This window comes from Molossus molossus, unplaced genomic scaffold, assembly GCF_014108415.1.
Source record: "Molossus molossus isolate mMolMol1 unplaced genomic scaffold, mMolMol1.p scaffold_m16_p_11, whole genome shotgun sequence".
NCBI classification, from domain to species: domain Eukaryota; kingdom Metazoa; phylum Chordata; class Mammalia; order Chiroptera; family Molossidae; genus Molossus; species Molossus molossus.
The window spans coordinates 63378643-63400427 of record NW_023425346.1 but is presented as its reverse complement, the minus strand read 5'-3'; the positions used below and the strand labels follow the sequence as shown (position 1 = coordinate 63400427).

Sequence of the window (21785 nt, the reverse complement as noted above, 5' to 3'; positions counted from 1 at the left end):
GTTTCCCACATTACAAAAAAAAAAGAAAGAAAAGAAAAACTTGACTTAACAAATTTATATCTTCCTTTGGAAACACATCATGAGATGTGTTTGTATGACATTTATATATAGTGTAAAGGTCTCCTGAATTTGCTATTAGAAGACCTAGTGTTGGTATTTACGGTGTCTATTATTAACTGTCTGATCTTGGGAATATTTACTGATAACCTACATGGACCTCTTCATCCCCATCTACAAGTTACCTGCTTCAGAGAATAGCTATATTAAAGGAGAACATTTGTGAAAGCACCTAGATATACAGAGCCTGACACAAAATAGGTATACAGCTGATATTTGTTGAATCACACACATCATTCTTAAATTCATTGTTTGTCTCCTGTAACCTCATTTTCCCCAGGCTTGCAGAGAATCAGAATATTTACCTTGCAAAATTATGTTAGTCCTATAGTAACTCTACTATAATTTGTCTTGTCAGGTAGTAAACTATCCCCAGACATGGGAAATTTGTCTCACTATTTTTTTCTTTTCATCTATAACTTTTCTTTGTATTCCTTTCCTCCCCCAATTGAATATCTGTCTTTGATTTGCAGTTTTGGCCTGCCTTCCCAAGACATCTGTGTACTTTTCTCACTAAAGAAATTGTATAGACTGACTAATTGGATGGCAAATATACTTCTAGTAACAGTGTTATGAACTGAACATATAACACATTCAGAATACAGTTGGCATGAACATTGTGAGATATCATTGCTTCCTTGGGTTGCTGTGTACAGCATAAGGTAGGCAGCTCAACAATAAAGCTAGAAAATTAAAATGGATATTTCTGCTATACATTTTCCAAATGAGAATACATTTCTGCTAATGCGAAGGATTGCAAAGTAATTCCCATTGCTGCACTAGGCTATGGATTCTTGGAATGATGCCCGGAAATAATGCATAGGAAGGGTTGTTAGAGACTATGAACAAAATGAATTATTGCCACATTATTGGCAAATTCAGTGAAATATTTATTTTGCTTGAACTGAAAGGGTAGTAGGGGATAGCATTAGTTCAAATGGCCTCTATTGAGTCTTTTCATTTTTTTATTCATTGAAATATTTAGAAAGTTGTTCTCGTCGCTGATTCTTTCCTTTCCTTCTCCCTTTCTAATTGGATACATCTAGGTTTCAGCTAATTTGGTTTCTGTAAATCTAATCAGTGTTGCAATATTGCAATATGCATGCATACAGATTGATGATTACGCCAACTAATATTAATAATGTTCACGATGCAGCCCTGGCCGGTTTGGCTCAGCAGTTAGAGTGTAGGGACTGAAGGGCAGGTACCTGGGTTGCAGGTTTAATTCTTGGCCCCAGTGGGGGTTGTGTGGGAGGCAACCAATCGATGAGTCTCTCTCACAGAGATGTTTCTCTCTCTGTCTCTCCTTTCCACTCTATCTAGAAAGCAGTGGAGGAATATCCTCGGGTGAGGATTTAAAATAATAATAAAAATAAAAAAAAATAATAATATTCACAATACAAAGAAAATTCCCCAAATGTATATTACATTATGATCATCAACACAATTAAGAAATATATTTTAGTGAACTTGCAGTGCATTTCTGATATTATACCAAGTGGTTTAGGATTTACAGAATATGACAAAAATAATTCTGGTTTTAATAGAGAAAGTAGGGATTTTCAGATTCACATTTATTTATTCTCTACTGTTTTTATCTTAATATTTAAATATTTGCCCTGGCCGGTTTGGCTCAGCGGTTAGAGTGTCGGCCTGTGGTCCAGAGAGACCCGGGTTTGGTTCCCGCCAAGGGCACGTACCTCGGTTGCAGTTTGTCCCTGGTCCTGGTTGGGTCGTGCGGGTGGCAACCACTCGATGTGTCCCTTCACATCGATGTTTCTCTCTCTCCCTCCCACTCTCTCTGAACAAAATATGGGAAAATGTCTTCGGGTGAGGATAAAAAATATATATATATATATATTTAATGGTGCCCTGGCTGGTTTGGCTCAGTGGTTGGAGTGTCAGCCTGCGGACCAGAGAGTCTCAGGTTTGGTTCCCGCTAGGGGCACGTACCAAAAAAAAAAGAAAAAAAAAATTTAATGGGTTACTAGTTTGTGATGAATAATATTGAAGCATTAAACGTGTATAATACAGTTAAATTATACACACAGAGTTATAGTATATTTTTTAGTAAGTTTTAGTCACTATTTTGAATTAGAAGAGTAAGAGTGACCTGGAATATCTAGATGGAGAAAACTAGTTGGCTGCACAAATTTTGTAATGACTCCTTCAGTATCTATAAAGGAGTGTTTTTATAATCATTATACATGTACATGGTTATGTGATTATATATTGTCCTTCAAATGTTAAAACTGGTGCATCCTATAGACTAAAATGAATTACCATAATTTTCTTTAACTCTCTTAAAATCGGAGTGCTTTGCTTACAAAAGAAAGATATTGGGGCATGAGATTTCTTTTCTAAGCCAAAGCTGTTTTCTGGTTAGTGGATATATTTGGACTTACTGAACTTTCATAAGGAACTGCTCCATCATTGTCCAAAGGAGAGGACTCAGTACAAGCAAGGGTAGGGTTCCTCCAAGTTTCAGGAGCCTCAACTTGACTACTCAAAAAGGTTTCAGTTCATTATGAAGCACAATGTGTCTCACGGCTGGAAGTCATTAAGCTTCAGCATCACTTCCCCCTCTCAGTTCCTGACTTTTCCCAAGCAAGTAAGAGGTTTTACCTTTACCTTGTAGGAAGTTACTGTTACTAGATGACTGTATACACCCATTAAAACTGCAAATTTTAGTGGCTTGTTCAGAACAAAGCAGCATTGGTATCTAAATAGTTAACTTTGTATTTCTTAATTTGAAATTTTAAAGAGCTAGTTTTCTACTGCACTCTTCTAACAATTTATGATCTAAAAGACATGATATATTTCAGAGGAAAGACATGTCATTGTCTTACTGTACCTGGCCAGCGTTGGCAGGGAAGTGATAAAGACGGTCATAGCAGTTGAGTGACTTTTGTTGAACTGCAGAGTGAGCACATTTGTGCAACGTTAAAGAAATGAGTCGCTGCATATTGTCACATATGGTTTGCATTATGAGAACAGAATGTTAATAGAACAACAACAACAAAAATCTTGGGAAACACGAGAACACTCCAGATTTGTTTCTCTTTAGAAGAAAGTTTTGATTTCCCCTCCACCAAGACAAGACTTCTTGATAATAGTTCAGATATTGTATTTTTTTATCATTAAATAATGATTATCTGTGATTCTGTAAGATGAATTAAGTAGATAGTTTCCAGCACTTAAAATGTGTTTACACTTTGTTTAATATTCCCATAATTTTTTTTTTTTTTTTTTTTTTTTTTTTTTTGGTGGTATGTGCCCCTAGCAGCAACTGAACCCGGGACTCTGGTCCGCAGGCCGGCGCTCAACCACTGAGCCAAACTGGCCAGGGCATATTCCCATAATTTTAAAAAATGCACATTGTACTTTAGGTTCTTGTCATTATTATTCTCAATATTAACACCACAATTGATAACACAATGTTTGTAAAATGTTTTTGCTTTGCACATTGTAAAGGAGGTCCCTGGGAAATTTGCATCTTATCTCTCTTCTCAGTTTACTCCTCTCTGCGGTGTCTGCTAAGGTTGACTGGGAGAAAGAGTACATTTTAAATTTCATCTATGAGGCAATTTAATGCACTGAAGCACTAGGTCTCCATGCATGTAGAAATGTATGTCACAACACACAGAAATTAAAGTTTTCATCTAGAGCAAAGATAGATGGATCTCAATTTATGATAGTAAATATTATGTTTAAAATTCAATATTTCTCTACTGGATGAACTAAAATTTTAAAGTAGATATTTGTAGAATTAGGGTGAATGCGTTATCTTTATCACTGGATCATTAAAAGTATACACACTACAGTATTTAATGTTTTCTAGTACGCACACTTAGCTTTCTAAATAAAAGAAGGCTCGGGTCCAACCAGCATTGTTATCCCCAAACAGACTTGTTTCCTCTCTGTCTAGTTGTCACTAAATCTGAAGCTTCTGCTTCTCTGATTCCTCTTTCATGTGTTAAGAATAATTAAAGGAGAGCAAGCACCAGACCCAGCAGCAGAGAAATCACAGAATAAGGAGGCATTTCCCCCCAGGTCATGGCCTGAAAGTAGAATCAGCCTAGCAGGATGATGTGAAAATAAAAATAAGATGATTCGGGTTTTCTTGTTAGATATTAAAAATGCCAAAGATTATGAGGAGACCGTTTTTCCCCGACATATTCATAAACTTTTCCAATCCACGCTGCTTAAGAGGATTTCTCACTTTATTTTCTGCAGTTCTCCCAATCAAGATTTTACAGACTACTTGTATTTTCTATTTATTGTGAATGTAATAAATACACTGTTGAAATGTTTTCTTTTTAAAAAATATTTTTTCTTTATTGATTTTAGAGAGAATGGAAGGGAGAGGGAGAGAGAGATAGAAACATCAATGAGAGAGGACATCAACTGGCTGCCTCCTGCATGCCCCCAGCTAGGGATCAGACCCACAACCTGGGCACGTGTCCTGACCGGGAGTCGAACCGGCAACCTCTTGGTGTATGGGTCGACACTCAACCATTGAGCCACACTGGCCAGGCCTGTTTACATATTTTTCAAAACAACAAATGCAGGTCCCTTGCCCTGCCCCCCACTACTGCCACTGGACATGTGCCCTCCCTCCACTCCCCACGTGAGAATCACTAGTCCAGAGCAATCCACAGTTATTTTTTGTATTGTTTTTGTTTTTATAGGTAGAATGTTAATGTTTTGTTAATATAATGGCATGCCATATTTCAAAAGCAGTAAATAAATCTGTAAGAATATTAGAAATTAAGTGGTAACACAATGGAAATATCAAATGTACCTTTGTGGGAGATTGCCTGTGAAACTGAAGTTGAATGGCAATGTCTTTTCAAATATGTGCTGGCTTTTCTTTTCAAGATAAAATGCTCACTTCTGTCTTCATTTATACATCAGAACAAATATTTTCTTATGGGTCAAAATGAGACAATTTATAAAATATTGACAATTCTTTTCATTCTTTATGTGAGCACACATATACAAGACACTAATAACGGGAACAATTCAAGAATATCGATATATTTAGAAATGTAAATAGTTATAAATATTAAAAATTATTATTGCAGTATAAAATTATTTCACCCTAAAAGTTATTTTTCTAGTTTTTTTTTTCTACTTTTAGCCCTTCTGGGAAATATTTATAAGAATACTTTTGTATTATTAGATCTGTGCTTTCATAGGAATTAGTACCTGTTAACGGCGAATTGGCACCAGAGTATTATTGGTGATTGGACTTTGGTTCAGCAACCTTGGTGCTTGAGTTCTGACTAAGAAAGAATTCGGAGGCAAGACTCAATAACCAGCAAAAGATTTTTTAGAAAGTCACAGAGGTAGACAAGTTGAGCCAGCTGGGCTGTGTGCTCAGGAAATGAGGGAAAAGCAGGGCCCTTGGAACTTGGGAGAAAGAAAGGCAAAGGCAGTACACCTGGGGGAAGACCAGGAAAGGCACAGGTGTGCTTCAGGGAGAGAAAGAATATGCTGAATCCTTTGTCTTGAGAAGTTTTATCTGGAGGTCTCGGGAGTTTCTCAAAGGAATATTCATCAGCTTTCCAGGTATGTCCCCAGGTATGTCCCCTCAGAGTCATGGTCTCTACTGACTGGTAGGCACGAGGGCAGGGGGTCATTAGTCCTCACAGCTGGTTCTGATGCTGTGGTGTCACCCTGCCTGGCCTTGCTGCTTTTCCAGGCCTGGGGCTGAAACACAACTGAGGGCTATGATGTTATCTTTAGGGCTAATGCTTAAGGGAGGGGCTTGTATGGGAGTCCTGTGAGGCAGTTCTCCTCTATGAGGGTCTACCATATAACTAACAACATGCCAGGGGAGCAAAGTTCAGGGGAGGGTCCAAATTGCATGACCAATGATATGAATGTCAAGGGGTATAAACCACATGACCATTGATATGCTGGGGGAGGAAAGGTAGCCCTGGGGAGCAAGGTCTCACCCTACATTTTTCTACTGGTAGGCAGAAAACGGTGGGTGACCTTCCATATCTAGCCTGTTGCCCTTGCTCCACTCATGCCTGTCTGACTGCCGACTGCAGTACATACATGGGTTGGTAGCTATGAGTCAACACCCTATCTCTTAAGACTTTGAAAACAAAACCAGAGCTGAGCAAGATATAAGTATTCATTACAAATCCCAGAGTACTGGGAGCTTTGAGTCTTACTTTTTCCTTAGCAAAAGCTAAATAATAACAATTATTGATATATTCCAGGACACAGAACATGATTTGGATTGTTGTCTTTTTCTCTGAATAACTTCCTGAAAGGAAAATACCAGCCTTAATTGCAATTTTATAATATTCTCCTTTTGGTATTTAGTCCAAGGGAAAAAAGGAAATTACACCACTAGTGGCATGGAGGTGTTAAAATCTTTCACGGCCTAAAGTTTTCCTGAAAGAGAAGCTTTATTGAGCCAAATGCTGGGCAGAAAAGGACCAGGTCTTGGGTCGTGCAGTCTAAACCACCAGCACCCGGGTTAGATGGAGAAGGTGATACGTCCACTGACCTGGAGCTGATGGGCTCTTTTATATATTATGTTTTGGGAAAGAAAGATGTAAGTTGTTTTAAAAGAATTTATATTGGCTACAGATAAGGGAATAGGAAAAGGTGAAGTGGGGGCAATTCCAGGATAGATGCATTATTTCAACGGAAGAAATATTGACTACTTTTGATTGGTTGGCTGTGGCCACAGTCCTGAAAGTTTGTACTGAGCAAGATGAGGCGGGATCTGGTACTCCCTGTAGTTGACTCAAAGCTCCAGCACATGTTGTTAGTGAGCATTTATTGTTAGTTTGTTCACAGCTATGAACTGGTAAGGACTCTTCTCTCTTCCTCTCACTCTCTGGCTCACTGTCATTTAAATTAGGATGTCTCATAATTTTTTTTTTTTTTGGTCAGAGGCCAGAAATATGAAAAGAGGTAGGACAGGGTTTCAGGATTTCCAGTAGGAAAAGATCATCTAGATTAGAAATAGAGAGTTTGCTCCTTATAGGTGCATATGCCTGAGAGCCCTCGTCTTTCTCTCTCTCTGCTCTGTAGCTGCAGCTGCACTGGACCCCAGCTCCACAGCCCAGGCTGACTCACTCCTGGTAGATCAGGGTCAGACATGCCTCATTGAGGTTGGGCGACAGAATTTACTGGTGAAAAGGATGCGGAAGACCAAAACTTACATTCATATCACTAAAGTGTAAAGCTCATCAGTTGTTTTAGTTACTGATCCGCATTTGTGTTGAAATCCTCGTTAAGCATAATGATACTAAAATATATATTTTCCTTCTGCCTCTTACCTGTTAGAGGACCTTCAAGAAAGCCTTCTTAGGTGTTAGTGGATTGGTATGAAAAACATGATGTGTAAGAGTGTACATATGTGTTTATTTTCCCCTTCAACTGTTAAATTGTGAATAATAATTCACAATTTAGTAATTTAAAAATAATTCTAAAACAGTAAATTATAACTAAATATTCATGGTAATTACCGTAAAGGGATATGATAAGAGAAAACAATGGTTTGATGTAACTTATTTTTTTTGGTACGTGCCTCCAGCGGGAACTGAACCTGGGACTCTCTGGTCCACAGGCTGATGCTCCAACCGCTGAGACAAATTGGCCAGGGCAGTTTGATGTAACTTTCTAAGGCTGGACCAATTTCAAAGTAAACTCTTGTTTCAATATATGGAATATTATTTATCAAGACACTTTTGTCCTTTTTTTTTCTTTGTCTGTCTTGCCTGGAAAAATTCCTACTCCTGTTGATGACTATATAATGGTCTATACTTAAGTAGGTAAAGTGCCTGGTACATACACACAAATTCATATAACTGTGTTGATTAATGTCATTTTATGTTTAGATTGCAGTCCTCTTCAGGTCATTAAAATTGCCAGAAATTCAACCGTCTTGTTTCTTCAACTTGCTCTTCTCATTCAGATGACTATTTTCTGCCCTCTCCTCTCCTCTCCCTTCTCTTCACCTGCTCTCATCTTCTTGTCTCTAATCTTTACTTCCCTTCATTTTCCTTATTCGGAGCTAATGACCTACCTCTTACTTAACTGATAAAATACATGCAGTTAGAAGAGAAAGTCCCTATTTTCTCATCACTAAATCTATTGTACTGCCAATTTTTAGATGTTCCAATGACTCAGCCTTCCCTTTTGTTGTAAGGAGTGAGCTCCCTCCCCTTTTATCTAAGGAGAGTCACTTTGCTTGTGCAGTTGACCATATCTCTTTATGCCTGTTCAGGACTCTGTTCCTGCATTTAGTCTCTCTTTTCTGTATCATCAAATTTTTTCCTGTTAATTTCCCTTCTGCATAAAAACATGTGCAATAGCACCCAACAAAAAGTCTGTTCCTTGAGTTTATGTCCCCCTTCAGTCTTGCCTTATTTCTTGTTTCTACTTGTAGAAAAATTCCTCGAGTTTCTCTACATCCTGTCTCTTCATCTTTGCATACTAATCTTTCGTGAATCCTCACCAGTCAAGCTGTTCTAGCCCCTTCGCCATGAAAACTGCAGAGGAAATGTCACCGATAAGCTCTGTGTTTTGAAACTAATACCATTTCTCAGGCTTGCTTTTTGTAGATAAGTCAATATTATTTAATCTTCTCTTAATAAACATATTCTTTATCTTGATGCCAGAACTGCATACTTTATTGGTTTTCATTTGACTTCAGTGGCTGTTCCTTAACCATCTCCTAGTTTGATTTCTTATTCTAATTTGTAAAATTTGGCATGCCCTTGGGCTCAATTATCATTTTTCTACTTATACACACTTTCTAGCTGACCTCATCATCTATAAACTGCTTACTTCCCTATTCCTATTCTGCCGGTCCAGACTCCTCTATCCAAACATTAACTCAACATATCTTCTTTCATGTCTAATAAGTATCTCGGAACTAACATATCTAAAACAGAAGTCCTGAATTCCACCTTTCAAACTTTCCTTTTCTGGGGGCCCCTTCTCAATAAATGGCACTTTACATAGTTAAAAAAATAAAATAAAGTAATGGTTGTCCTTGAGTTCTCTTTCTCTTACTCTCAATATCCATCCATCAATTTGACTTGTCAGCTGTCCTTTTGATGTATAAATCAAATAATAATGCAGTGAAAAAAGTAACCAAAATTTCAAGAACTTTGTGGCAAAAGTTAAAAAAGATGTTGACAGCTCTAATGATATTTAAGAGATGCAGTGAGGATAATAATGATAATTCTCAGGAATTGGGAAGAACTGGGATTGAGCTAGAACAAAGCAAAAGTTTAGAGAGGGGAAGCTGTTCTGTTTATCTGAGATAAGTGAGAAGATGAAAAGAATAGGCAGAGAGATTAATTTGTATTTCAGTCTTAAAGTGGCAATCACAGTGCCCAATTGACTAATGGAGATAGAAATGAAGAATATTTAAGGGCTGAAATCAATCATCTCAATAAACTAGGAGGCAAGATTATCTCCTAGGATATGACTTAACAAGAGTAGAAAACATTTGAAACATCTGCTATGAGGTATCAAAAGACAAGGAATAAAAGAAACACTAAGCATCTGGGAGGGCCTAGTCTAGAAGCCTTTGTTGTTTGGAAAGTGTGATTTTCCTATCTTATTTTTTATCCTCACCTGAAGACATTTTTGCATTTACCTTCAGATAGAGCGGGAGGGAGAGAGGAAGGAAGAGAGAGAAACATCGATGTGAGAGAGTCACATCAAGTGGTTGCCACCCACATGACCCCAACCAGGGCCAGGAACAAATTGCAACCAAAGTATGTGCCCTTAGTGGGAACCGAACCCAGGCCTCTCTGGTTTGCAGACCGATGCTCTAGCTGAGCCAAACCAGGCAGGGCTGATTTTTCTATCTTACATAAGCTTCTTGTTTTTTCTCTACTCCAGGGCAGAGGCTCTGACATTACCCCACAAATGCACCTGGGTGACTAAAAAGAGAAGAATGTTAAGCCAGTGCCAGCCTTGTACCAAGAGTTATATGTTGATGGCAGGTGCAAAGTATTGAAGTAAACATTCTCCTTAGGGTTGTTCAAAGTTACTGTCTTTCCTCTATTGTATTCTTTTTATGCCATTCCATATTCCTTTCTCCACCTTTACCAGTCAGTTGTTTAATGTACACATTATTGATACCATTATAATTAGCTAGTTGTTAATAATAGAAAAGGAGCAAAGGGGAGGCCAGCTATTATAAGCATTTCATTTGGGCAGCTTCACTAGGAAGCTGCAACTTCACACTCTCTGAGGAACTCCAGGTTCATTCCCTGCAGAGCAGCGAGGGAAGGGACTAGACAAAGGGGAAGATGGACACATGCACTGTAAAGCCAAGGTGATGTAGGGAAGGTGCCTGTCAATCAAACCGGGAACAGAGATCATTGGCTAGAGGGGGTAGGGCCACTACAAACCACAAAAATTTGGGGAAACATAATCCCCTAAACAAAGGAGCTCTCTCTCTCTTTTGACTCTTTAGTTCCTTTTATTTTGATCCTGCTTTTTGCATTCACCTGTGTTCCCTCCATAGCCATGTGGCTCTGTGCACCCTACATGCAGCGGACCAATGGACTGAAATTGGGAACACAAACTCAGCTAGCTTAATGCTGGACTGGACACTGCTCCAACATGGAATGGAAACTCTGGGCAAAGGCTTTAATTCTAGCCCCACTGAAGGCACAGCTGGACTTCTTCCTTGGCGGGACAAAGGGAAATGGGACCTTGAAAACTCAGGGCTGTAATTCCTCAGAAAAAGAGCCTTCTATAATATCTCATCCTCTTGTGCAAGTCTCACAAAATTCCTTTTCTCAGGATGTCGTAAGAAACCCACATCTCCCAGCAACAGGTGGGGACGGGACGCACTCCCCACCAATAACATTTTTTGTTTGTATTTGTCCTTTTAATATTGGTATTGTTTTGTATATAAGCCTTGATTAATTTGTGGGTTATCGGGTTCACCTTATTTGTTATAGTCAGCATTGTGTCTTAAGTTCTATTCATGTTGTTATATTATCAACGTAAGAAATATTCAAACCTGTAGAGAATTTTTGTGAGTTTATTTGAGCTAAACTGTGACAATTGCTGGGAAGCAAAATCTCAACCGATTGAGAAAATGCTGCAGAGAATGGTAGTTTTGCATCTTATTTTATGCTTTACAATCAAAAGTGAAGAAGTAAGTGGGTTACATGAAACCCATTGGTGACAAATTAGGGAGGCGGAAGAAAGCAAAGGTGTGGAAGACCTCTGGGATTGGGTAAAAAGTAAAATGCTTCTTTTATATAGATGGGTACAGGATAATTAACAGTCAACAATTAACTCAATAATGGTAACAGTGAGAGGATTTGTGGTCTCTGCCCTGGTGCATTAGTTGTGCTCTGAGGGGTGGGAGTGGGGGCTGGGGGTAGGGGGTGGGGCGTGAAGGAAGTTACCCTGACACTCCAAAGGAAAGGTATGTTATGGTAGATGCAGAAAGACAATAGACAGGCTCATTTAAGGTGTGAGCTTGAAACCGGACACCAAATGGGTCAGGGCTGCCTGTCAGGACTTGAGTCAAGTAAGCAGGGACGAGGTTGAATCTGTATGAACTTTATTCCATATTGCGGGCAGTGTGGGAGAGCAGTGGGCAATCCCTGAAAAATCTGCTCTGTACTCTTATATTGGGTAGCTACATGGGGAAAGGTAGGCGAAAAGGACTAGCAATGGGTAAAAGAGATTACAATTACAGGCACGGGGAAGTAATTCTAGGCTGGGGAGTGTGGGCTGGGGGCTGGGAAGGGTTGTCTCCAGGGCACCATCTCCAGGACTCCAACGTTGTTAGTCTTTCCATGATGAAGGGGCAGTTCTATAAGAATGGACGGCATTCCTGAGGCAAACTCCCAGGGCACACAGCTCCCAACCAGGTCAGAATGGGCTTTCTTTAATCAGAATAAAGCCATCAAAATTAACAGAGCAAGGATGTCGAACTTTTCTTATAACTATGACTAGTACCCTACTATGATTAGTTCTTTATTATTCTATTCTCCCTGCCCCTTTCAAGATTACTTTTTTCAAGGAAGATTCTGGCCTAGGAAATGACTATCCACCGTCAACTGCTTTTAGTTAAAAAGTTTTAACTTCACACCATCCTTTGTGGTTATTTTAGATCTCTGAGTTTGTAAGGCCTCCATGCAGGCCTTCCCTGAGATTGTCAGGTTTAGTATTTGGCCCCTTTTTGTCCAAACTATGAATGTTTAATCATTATTTTAATTTATTGTTCTACATACTATCCTATGATATATATCTTCCACATTTAGCTTTTCTCTTCTACTGGTGGTAGAGTCAGACTGCCTCCAACTCCTTACCACCACACACAGTAATGAGCTTTCTCACATAAATCCTTGGTGGCTCTGTTACTGGTGAGACAAGGAGACCTCAGTTCTTATCTTCTTGAAGGAAAGATTTCAATCAAGAGACAAAAGTGTAGAAACGCAAGCAAGAATGTATTGACTGCAGCAAAAACACACTTAGGACAGTGAAACTGGAAAGGGCGTAGAAGCAGCAGCAGGAGAGGCTAGGCCGGGCTGCTTTGGCTCATTAGGAAGTCGGAGAAAAGGGAGCCTTGGAGACAGGTTCAGGGGGTTAGCCTGGGAGGCACTGCCACTGCCCATTGCTCCCCTGGTTGAAAGTCTCATGGGGGTCCCTTGGGATTTAGGAAATATGTCCTTGTGAGGGAAAGAGGAGAGAGTGAAGGGAATGGCATGAGTATGCTCCTTTTCAGGGATTTTAAAGGTTGAGCATTTAGGGGCAGTCTTAGGGGAGGACAATAGAATATTCATCAGCTTTATGCTGATGTACCAAAATGAGATTTATTCTCTTACTTTGTCCTTGAGTGTGGTTGGCAATGGCACTAATTGGATTTCTGTTATCTGTCTCCCCTAGTAGTGTAATTTAAGCTATTTACCCTCTGGTTGGGGAGGAGAAGTACAAACCATTTATCCTTAAGTGTCCTTGGTTTGGGGAAGATAGAATTTACTAGGTGGCTGAAAACTACTGTTTAACTCTCTTAGTTTTCTATAACAGATCTATAAGAATTCCTCTGGATGAATGGTCAGGAATGGAGTTTATGAGTTATAGGGTGTATGGACATTCAGTTTGTTTAAGCACAATGGTTTGTTTTTCAAATGAACAAGTTAAAATTAAAAGGATAAATTAAATGGAGAGTTTGTCCATTTAATCTTTGAACACAGTAATTTTTCTATAAATTATACCCATTTTGTAATTTTCAGTCCATTTATATTACTTTTTACAAGTTCAGCCATTATATTTTCTTATGAACATTTTCTGTTTTATGTATTTATTAATGACTTCTTATTCTTTCCTTATTTACAAATATGTTTCTCCTGTTGATGTAAGAAACACCCAAACCTATAAAGAATTTTATAAGAGTTTATTTGAGCCAAACTCATGACATATGCTGGGGGAGCGAGATCTCAGATGCTGCAGAGAGTAACAGTTTTGAAACTTAAAAAAAATATTTTTTTAAAATTTTATTTTTGTTACAGATGTTTCTCCCTTTTTATCCCATTGACACCCTCCTCCCCATCCCCCCCCCCGCCCCGTCCCCAGCCTTGTTTTCCATGTCCATTGGTTATGCATACATGCATATAAGTTCTGTGGTTTATCTCTTCTCTCCCCCTCACTCCCCCTTCTTCTGGGGATTGCCAGTCTGTACCCTACTTCCATGTTTCTGGGTCTACCCTATTCCTCAGACTGTTATGTGCATTATATTCCATAAATAAGTAAGATCATGTGGTATTTGCCTTTTTCTGCTTGGCTTGTTTCACTTAGGATAATACTTTCCAGGTCCCTCCATGTCGTCTCAAAGGATAAGAGATCTTTCTTACAGCTGCATAGTACTCCATTGTGTATATGTACCATGGCTTTTTTATGCATTTGTCTACTGATGGACACTTGGGCTGTTTCCAGATATTAGCTATTGTAAATAGTGCTGCTATGAACATGGGGGTACATATACTCTTTCTAATTGGTGTTTCAGGCTTTTTAGGGTATATTCCTAGAAGTGGGATCACTGGATCAAATGGAAGTTCCATTTTTAAATTTTTTGAGGTAACACCAGTCTGCATTCCCACCAGCAGTGTATTAGAGTCCCCTTTTTTCCACATCCTCGCCAACACTTCTTGTTTGATGATTTGTTGATGGCGCCCATTCTGACAGGTGTGAGGTGATACCTCATTGTTGTTTTAATTTGCATCTTTCTGATGATTAGTGATGTTGAGCATTTCTTCATATGTCTTTTGGCCATTTGTATGTCCTGTTTGGAGAGGTGTCTATTCAGCCCCTCTGCTCATTTTTTAATTGGGTTCTTTGTCTTCCTTTTGTTGAGTTGTATGAGTACTCTATATATTTTGGAAATTAACCCCTTATCTGATGTATGACTGGAAATGATGTTCTCCCATACAGTGGGTTGCTTTTCCACTTTGATGGTTGTTTCTTTTGATGTGCAGAAGCTTTTTAGTTTGATGTAGTCCCATGTGTTCATTTTTTTCTTTGTTTCTGTTGCCTTAGGTGATGTATCAGTGAAAATTCTGCTGCGTGTGATGTCTGAATATTTTTTGTCTACATTTTCCTCTAGAATTTTTATGGATTCATGGGTCACATTTAAGTTTTTTATCCTTTTTGAGTTTATTTTTGTGTATGGTGTAAGTTGATGGTCTAGTTTTATTTTTTTGCGTGTAACTGTCCAGTTTTCCCAACACCATTTATTAAAGAGGCTGTCTTTACTCCACTGTATGCTCTTGCCACCTTTGTCAAATATTAATTGAGCATATTGCCTTGGGTCCATTTCTGGGTTCTCAGTTCTGTTCCACTGGTCTATATGCCTGTTCTTGTGCCAGTACCAGGCTATTTTGATTACAGTGGCTTTGTAGTATAACCTGATATCTGGTATTGTGATCCCACCCTCTTTGTCCTTCTTTTTCAAAATTGCTGTTGCTATTTGGAGTTTGTTTTGGTTCCATATGAACTTTTAAAGTATTTGTTCTAGTTCTGTAAAATATGTCATTGGTATTTTGAAGGGGATTGCATTGTATCTATAGATTGCTTTGGGCAATATGGACATTTTAATGATGTTATTCTTCCAATCCATGAACAAGTATGTGCTTCTACTTTTTATATCTTCCTCTATTTCTTTTTTCAATGACCTGTAGTTTTCTGTGAAGAGGTCCTTTACTTGTTTGGTTAAGTTTATTCCTAGGTATCTTAATTTTTTTGCTGCAATGGTAAATGGGATTGTTTTTTCAGTTTCTCTTTCTGTGAGTTTATCATTGGTGTATAAGAATACCGTCGATTTCTTGACGTTAATTTTGTATCCTGCTACTTTGCCGAATTCATTTATTAAATCTAGTAGATATTTGATGGAGTCTATAGGGTTTTCTATGTATAATATCACGTCATGTGCAAATAATGACAGTTTCACTTCCTCCTTTCCAATTTGGATCCCTTTTATTTTTTCCTCATGTCTGATTGCTGTGGCTAAGACTTCCAGTACTATGTTAAATAAGAGTGGTGAAAGTGGGCATCCCTGTCTTGTTTCTGTTCTTAAAGGAAATGTTTTTAGTTTCTGCCCATTGAGCATGATGCTGGCTATAGGTCTTTCATATATGGCCTTTATTATGTCGAGATATGATCCCTCTATTCCCACATTGCTGAGTGTTTTTATCAGAAATGGATGCTATATTTTATGGAATGCTTTTTCAGCATCTATTGATATCACCATGTGATTTTTATTCTTCATTTTGTTTATGTGGTGTATCACATTTATTGATTTGCAAGTATTGTACCAGCCTTGCATCCCGGAGATGAATCCCACTTGGTCATGGTGAATAATTTTTTGATGTATTGCTCAATTCTATTTGCTAGTATTTTGTTCAGGATTTTGGTGTCTGTGTTCATCAGGGATATTGGCCTGTAGTTTTCTTTCTTTGTAGTGTCTTTTTCTGGTTTTGGAAGCTTCTTTATGACTTTGCAATTAATGAGGGAACTAAACTAGGAGGTGATTGGATTACAATATAGTTAACAAAATAACCTGCTTCTGTGAGGGTGGTTACAATTTATTTCAAAGGTACATTGACCTAGATTCACAGAAACAATAGACAGGGCTTACTTAAATCAAAAATAAATCTTTTAGCCCTGGCCAGTTTGGCTCAGCAGTTAGAGCATCAGCTTGCAATCCAGAGAGACTCAGGTTCAGTTTCCACTAAGGGCAGGTACCTCAGTTGCAGTTTGTCTCTGGCCCCAAGGGGCCATGTGGGTGTCAGCCAGTGGATGTGCCAGTGGATGTATCTCTCTCACGTTGATGTTTCTCTTTCTCTTCCTCCCTCCCTCTCACTCTATCTGAAGATGAATGCAAAAAGTGTCCTCGGGTGAGGATTAAAAAAAAAAGATAAACCTTTCATTAAAAGTTTTATGCCTGAACCTTGGCTGGTTTGGCTCAGCGGTTGGAGCATCGGCCTGCGGACCAGAGAGTCCTGGGTTTGGTTCCCATTAGGGGCACGAACCAAAAAAAAACTTTATGCCTGAGATGTGGCTACCCACTATGACCTACCATGATACGAATTTATGAACAGATCACCCTGTGAGGTGACTTTACATAGAATCTCTTTTTTCATCACATTTCTTTGTCCTTAGGTAGACACTATCTTCATTTCCTTCTATTCTTAGAATTTTGTTTCTATGAAAAGTTTACCCTAGATAAAGACTATTGCTTCATTCCTTATTGAAATAATTTTTGGCTTCATTTTTGGTGTTGAAACAATCACAGAGATTGCTTGATGTCAGTGGAATTTTTGTCTGAAAATATGCATGGCTTTTATCAAAATGTTCATTAATTTACATTGTTTCAATAGGTTTCTTTTATCATGGCTATTATTGGCTTGTATATAATGCTTTCTTTGATGAAAAAGTGAATTGTCTTTAGTTGTATAATTTATCATAATCCCAGACAATTACAATAAATAAGTACGTGTAGCAAGGTAAAATCACAGCTCCGTTAATTGGATTACTTAGCAGCTTTAGAGCATTCCTTACGATTTTATATTACACGTTTTCAACAAATCTTAACAGCTGAGATATGTGTTTGTGTCACCATAAAATGTGTATTACTTTAGAAAACTTAATTTGTCCACTCATTTTGTAATTCAACAGATATTTACCATAAATATCAACCAGATGCTAGGGATGTAAAGATAACAAAATTTGTAAAACACAGATTAAATTACTTTTCTAGGACATCCTTTTTGCAACTCATTTGATGGTGGAATGAAAGCATTCATTAATACAAGAGAATAAGCTCTATTTGAGTAGATATTGTGAATGGAAAATTTGCAAATTACTTACTTCAAGTAGGTTAGGGTTAGTTGTCAGAAATCTTTCTGAATCTGACCAAATGGTGTGTCACATAAAAAAACAAATCTGGATATAGTTAAGGAGAGACCTTTTGTGAAAAGTTTACTGCAATAAGGGGAGGAGGTTATTGCAGTAGAAAGAATGTGCCCACCATCTCAAAAGCTAGGGAGAATAGGGCTTTCTTTTTGTGAGGAGTAAATAAGGCTGGAAAGAATAGGGTGTGGGATGGTAGGATGATTGAGGGTGGTGTGGTTAGAGACTGAGAGCAAAAACCTTTCTGCCCTGAGGTCAGTCTATTCTTAGGCAAGGTCGTGAAGGAAGGGTGAGTCTTAAACTGAGGTTGGTCAAAGTTCATGGAGGAAGGAGAGAAGGACAGAAGTTTAGCTGAAGTTTGGTAAAGTAAAGGTAGCAGGTATTTTATCCCGATTACTCAGTGGCACAAGCAGTTCAGCTAATCATTTAGGAAACAAATAATGGAATTTGGAGAGTCTTTGTCTGCCTTGCCATGTGTAAACAAGGAGAGTGCCCTGAATCTTATCTAAGTCAAATGGGGAAGGGTGGTTCTTTTCAGTGAGCCATTTCCAGAACACAGAAGGGTGGGGGAATTTCCTTAACCTTTGTTATTTTCCAGGATCACAGGGCTAGTGTAAAGTTCAATATTGTCAGGATGGAGATGAAGATAAAGAGATTTCCCAGGAGAAATGTTTTGGCAGCTATATGTGAAGGACTGGTAGAAATCCACAGGAAGAAGGCCCCAGAATTAAAGAATACCATAGTCCCACTAAAGTTAAAAATAGCACATGCATGACTGTGGTGGCAGAAACAGAGCTTGTGTTAACTGTGGCTACGCAGTATTGTGTGTGGCAAGTGCAGTGGTGAGATCCAGCCCCGCCTCTAACGCAAGGAAAGCAAATATCCCAGGGTAAATATTGGGAAGCTCTGCTTTTAAAGATTAGATTTCCTGCCAGTCAGTTTTCTCCCAATGAAACCACTGACATTGTGAGATGCTCTGGATATCAAGGAAGTTTCTTCTGAGGGCTACTTTCAAAGCTGGTAAAAAGAATAATTCTGTCTCTCCCTTGATGAAAGAAAACTCTCTTAAAACAAAAGTTTATAAAATGATTAAAATGTTAAGTCTGTAGACATTTATAAATACTGATTGTTAGAATTAAACATAAGGATAAAAACTGGGCTTTCTATACAAAATAACAATCTAGACATCGAGTTGACATTAAAGCAAGAGATTAAAATAAAAAGAATCCTTTCAAAGTGGAATACCCAAATAAAAGCCAGAAAATTTGAAACTGAAATAAATTTTTATATTGCCGCTTCATCTGTTGAGATCAACTGAATCTTCAAATAATGTATATTTTATAAATTTTAGTCTTAAAATCCATGAAGTCTTGAGTCTTAGACTCTGACAGCTTTAATTGAGCTGTGAAACTATTTTATTCTAATCGTTCAAAGGAATTCAAATACTTTTCCAAAAATAATGTAACCTCAGTAATTGGAGTCACAAGTTACCCCTCTTAGGATATGAATATCAAAATGTTCAGTAAAATGACTAAATCAAAAGATCCAAAAAAGTGCAGTTTTTATGTGTACATTCAAAACAAAAAACAGAAATTATACTATTATGATTTTAAAAATGGAGAAAATATTAGTAGGACTTCTAACAAAGAATGTCAAAAATCTTACCAAACTAACCCTAGGTTACTTTTAGGTCTATATATAGGAAAGTTCTGTGTATTCTACTGTAACTAATATTTATTTAATATATAGTTTTATTTGTCTTTAGATTTTTTTCTCTTAGTATAATTTATTTACTGTGTGATTATATCATTTTCAAGAAAGGTAGTTGACCTCCCATTGAGGACACATAAAGAAGAAAACCTGGTGAAATAGTTCACTGATCATTGAATAAAGTTTTAATTAAAAAAAATCTTTGTATCTAACTGTTGGAAAAGATTGCTGGAAGCCTGCCAGACTTTAGTTCAAAATCTTATAGGCACTTATAGAAGTATATTGGGATACTACTCATCAAGTCCACTTGAAAGAGATTGCTCAGATTGAGAATTCAATACAACTCCTTCCCTGGAAGCTTTCGCTTTTTTGGTCTTGAGGACACAGAAAGGACCTGTGGATATCTTCATTCTGGAGGTGCTGAGTAGTGGCACTATCTCCAGGCTGATAAATGGGAGCAAGGAGTATCTCTGCAGTGCTCAATCTGCACAGAATATTGTGATATCCCAACATTGCCATAATTATTGCCCACATATGTACTATGCAATACTTATAGGGTTTACAGCTGTGGACATGACTTAAAAAGTTAATTATTTTTTATTGGGTGACAGTGGTTAACAAAATTATATAGGTTTTAGGTACACAATTCTATAACACGTCATTTGCACGTTGTATGGTGTATTCACCATCCCAAGTCAAGTCTCCATCCATCACCATTTACCCCCCTTTACCTCCTATTATCCCTCTTTCCTGGCAAACACCACACTGTTGTCTGTGTCCATGAATTTTTTTCTCCCTTTTTTTTTTCTTAGTCCCTCCATGCCCCTCAGCCCCCTCCCCCCAGCTGTCAGCCAGCTTTCTATCTATGAAGTCTGTCTCTGTTTTGCTTGTTAGTTCATTAGATTCCACATATGAGAGAAATATCCCTCCTCATTACAGCAGAAAGTGTTATTGTCAGAATAAAATGGTTCAGATTTTATAGCTTCCATTGTTAGAAAGGACAGGCTATCTGCGCCCATTTTTCTTTTTGATTCACCCTAGGCTTTATTTTGACTTCGCTCTTGGCATTGGAGGAAATTCAGACCCTTTCCATTTTGCTTCATAGACCTGGTATTTCTAGATCCTGTGTATTAAGGTTTTCTCACATACAAGCCATTCTGAAGAGCTGGCCACATTATCGACTGCTGAAAGTGCTTCCCATAGACCTGCCCTGACTCCCAGTCAAGGGTGTTGCACTGTGGGCCATCACTGGCTCCCTAAAGGCTGTTAGCAGGGTAGCTAGGTGCCTCGTGCCCCTAATCAATATACATACACGTGTTCTGTCTGTTCTTTTGGCTGCGATCTTTCCTGTTCTCACCCTTAACCTTTACCCACCTGGTGAATGACTGGTGTATTCACATCCACTCTGATGATTTCCCCTTGAACACAACAGTAATTCTGTGCTTCATCCACTCATTTTCAATGGTATCTACCTCTTTTATAGGGCTTGTCCCTATCCACAGAGTCCCACACCCATTCCCCTTACCTCTCAAAGACATGAGTTCTTTGAAATCAAGGACCGTGTCATACTTAGTTTAACTTCTTCACTCCTATAATGCCTCTCACAGTGTGATCTCAAAACGTATCTATAGAAAGATCAATATATATATTTTTGAGTGTTATGTATGAGATATAGGTCAATATTGTAGAGAAAAAAAAAGGAAAATAATAATTATTTATATCTCAAGTCAGGGAAATTTCAGAAAACACTAATGTTGCTACTTCTTAGCAAATTATAAATGTATATTTAGCACATATCATGTGGCTTCCCCTGCTGGTAATGTGAAATTTCTCAGTTTTTGTACTGGTTAGTTTTCTTGGCTACACTTAGATAGCATTTATCTATAAAAGCAAAGACCTTTGCAAATTACAGTTATAAAATATAATGAAGAAGACTATCATATAATGTCTTACATTTGGGAGATTTAAACAGAGAAATTTTACAACAGATTCTGACTAGATCAAGAAGAGTATAAAAAATGAGCCAAGTAGGATTTTGGAAGCTTTGTTAACCATTGTAAGCAATGAAGTTTCAATAGTTAGGCAGGACTTTAGAGTATTTAGCAACCTGGAGGAGTTAATGCAGAGTCTAAAATTGTCTGGCATTATCTCATAATTACCTTCCTGAATTACGTATTCAGAAAAGCACACAAAAGGTTGAGAGTTTAAAAATGCATTTTGTATGCATTTACAAAAGAAGCAACATTTCTTTTTTTTTTTAACTTCACCTAGTTTATCTTCTTAGAACTAAACCTAATGATTAGACTTCATTATTTTACCATTATCCTCATGTCTTGGTGAGGAGTAAGATTTTTAAGTGATTTATGGCTTATATAGAGTATATCAGTTTTCAGATTTAAAAAAAATTGTAACCTTGAAAGAATTCTGGGAAAATTTGATTTTTAAAGGCACTCATAAGATAAAAATGAAACACAGAACCAGCTGTTTTATAGGTTTGAATATTCATACCATATATAGTTTGTTTAGTCATA

The 21785-nt window shown here is 37.9% G+C and overlaps 1 protein-coding gene across 5 annotated transcripts in view; it reads left to right on the top strand.

Moving 5' to 3' along the window:
• The window catches only part of GULP1 (GULP PTB domain containing engulfment adaptor 1), a 243465-nt gene that overhangs the window by 128969 nt on the left and 92711 nt on the right, over positions 1-21785 (top strand). Inside the window, exon 1 of one of the 5 annotated variants that reach the window (XM_036254944.1) lies at positions 5666-5691. The exons of the other annotated variants lie outside the window; for them this stretch is intronic. The gene's annotated coding sequence lies outside the window, so the exon portion shown is untranslated. Of the gene's footprint in view, positions 1-5665; positions 5692-21785 lie in introns of those variants that run through there. 5 annotated transcript variants of the gene reach the window in all.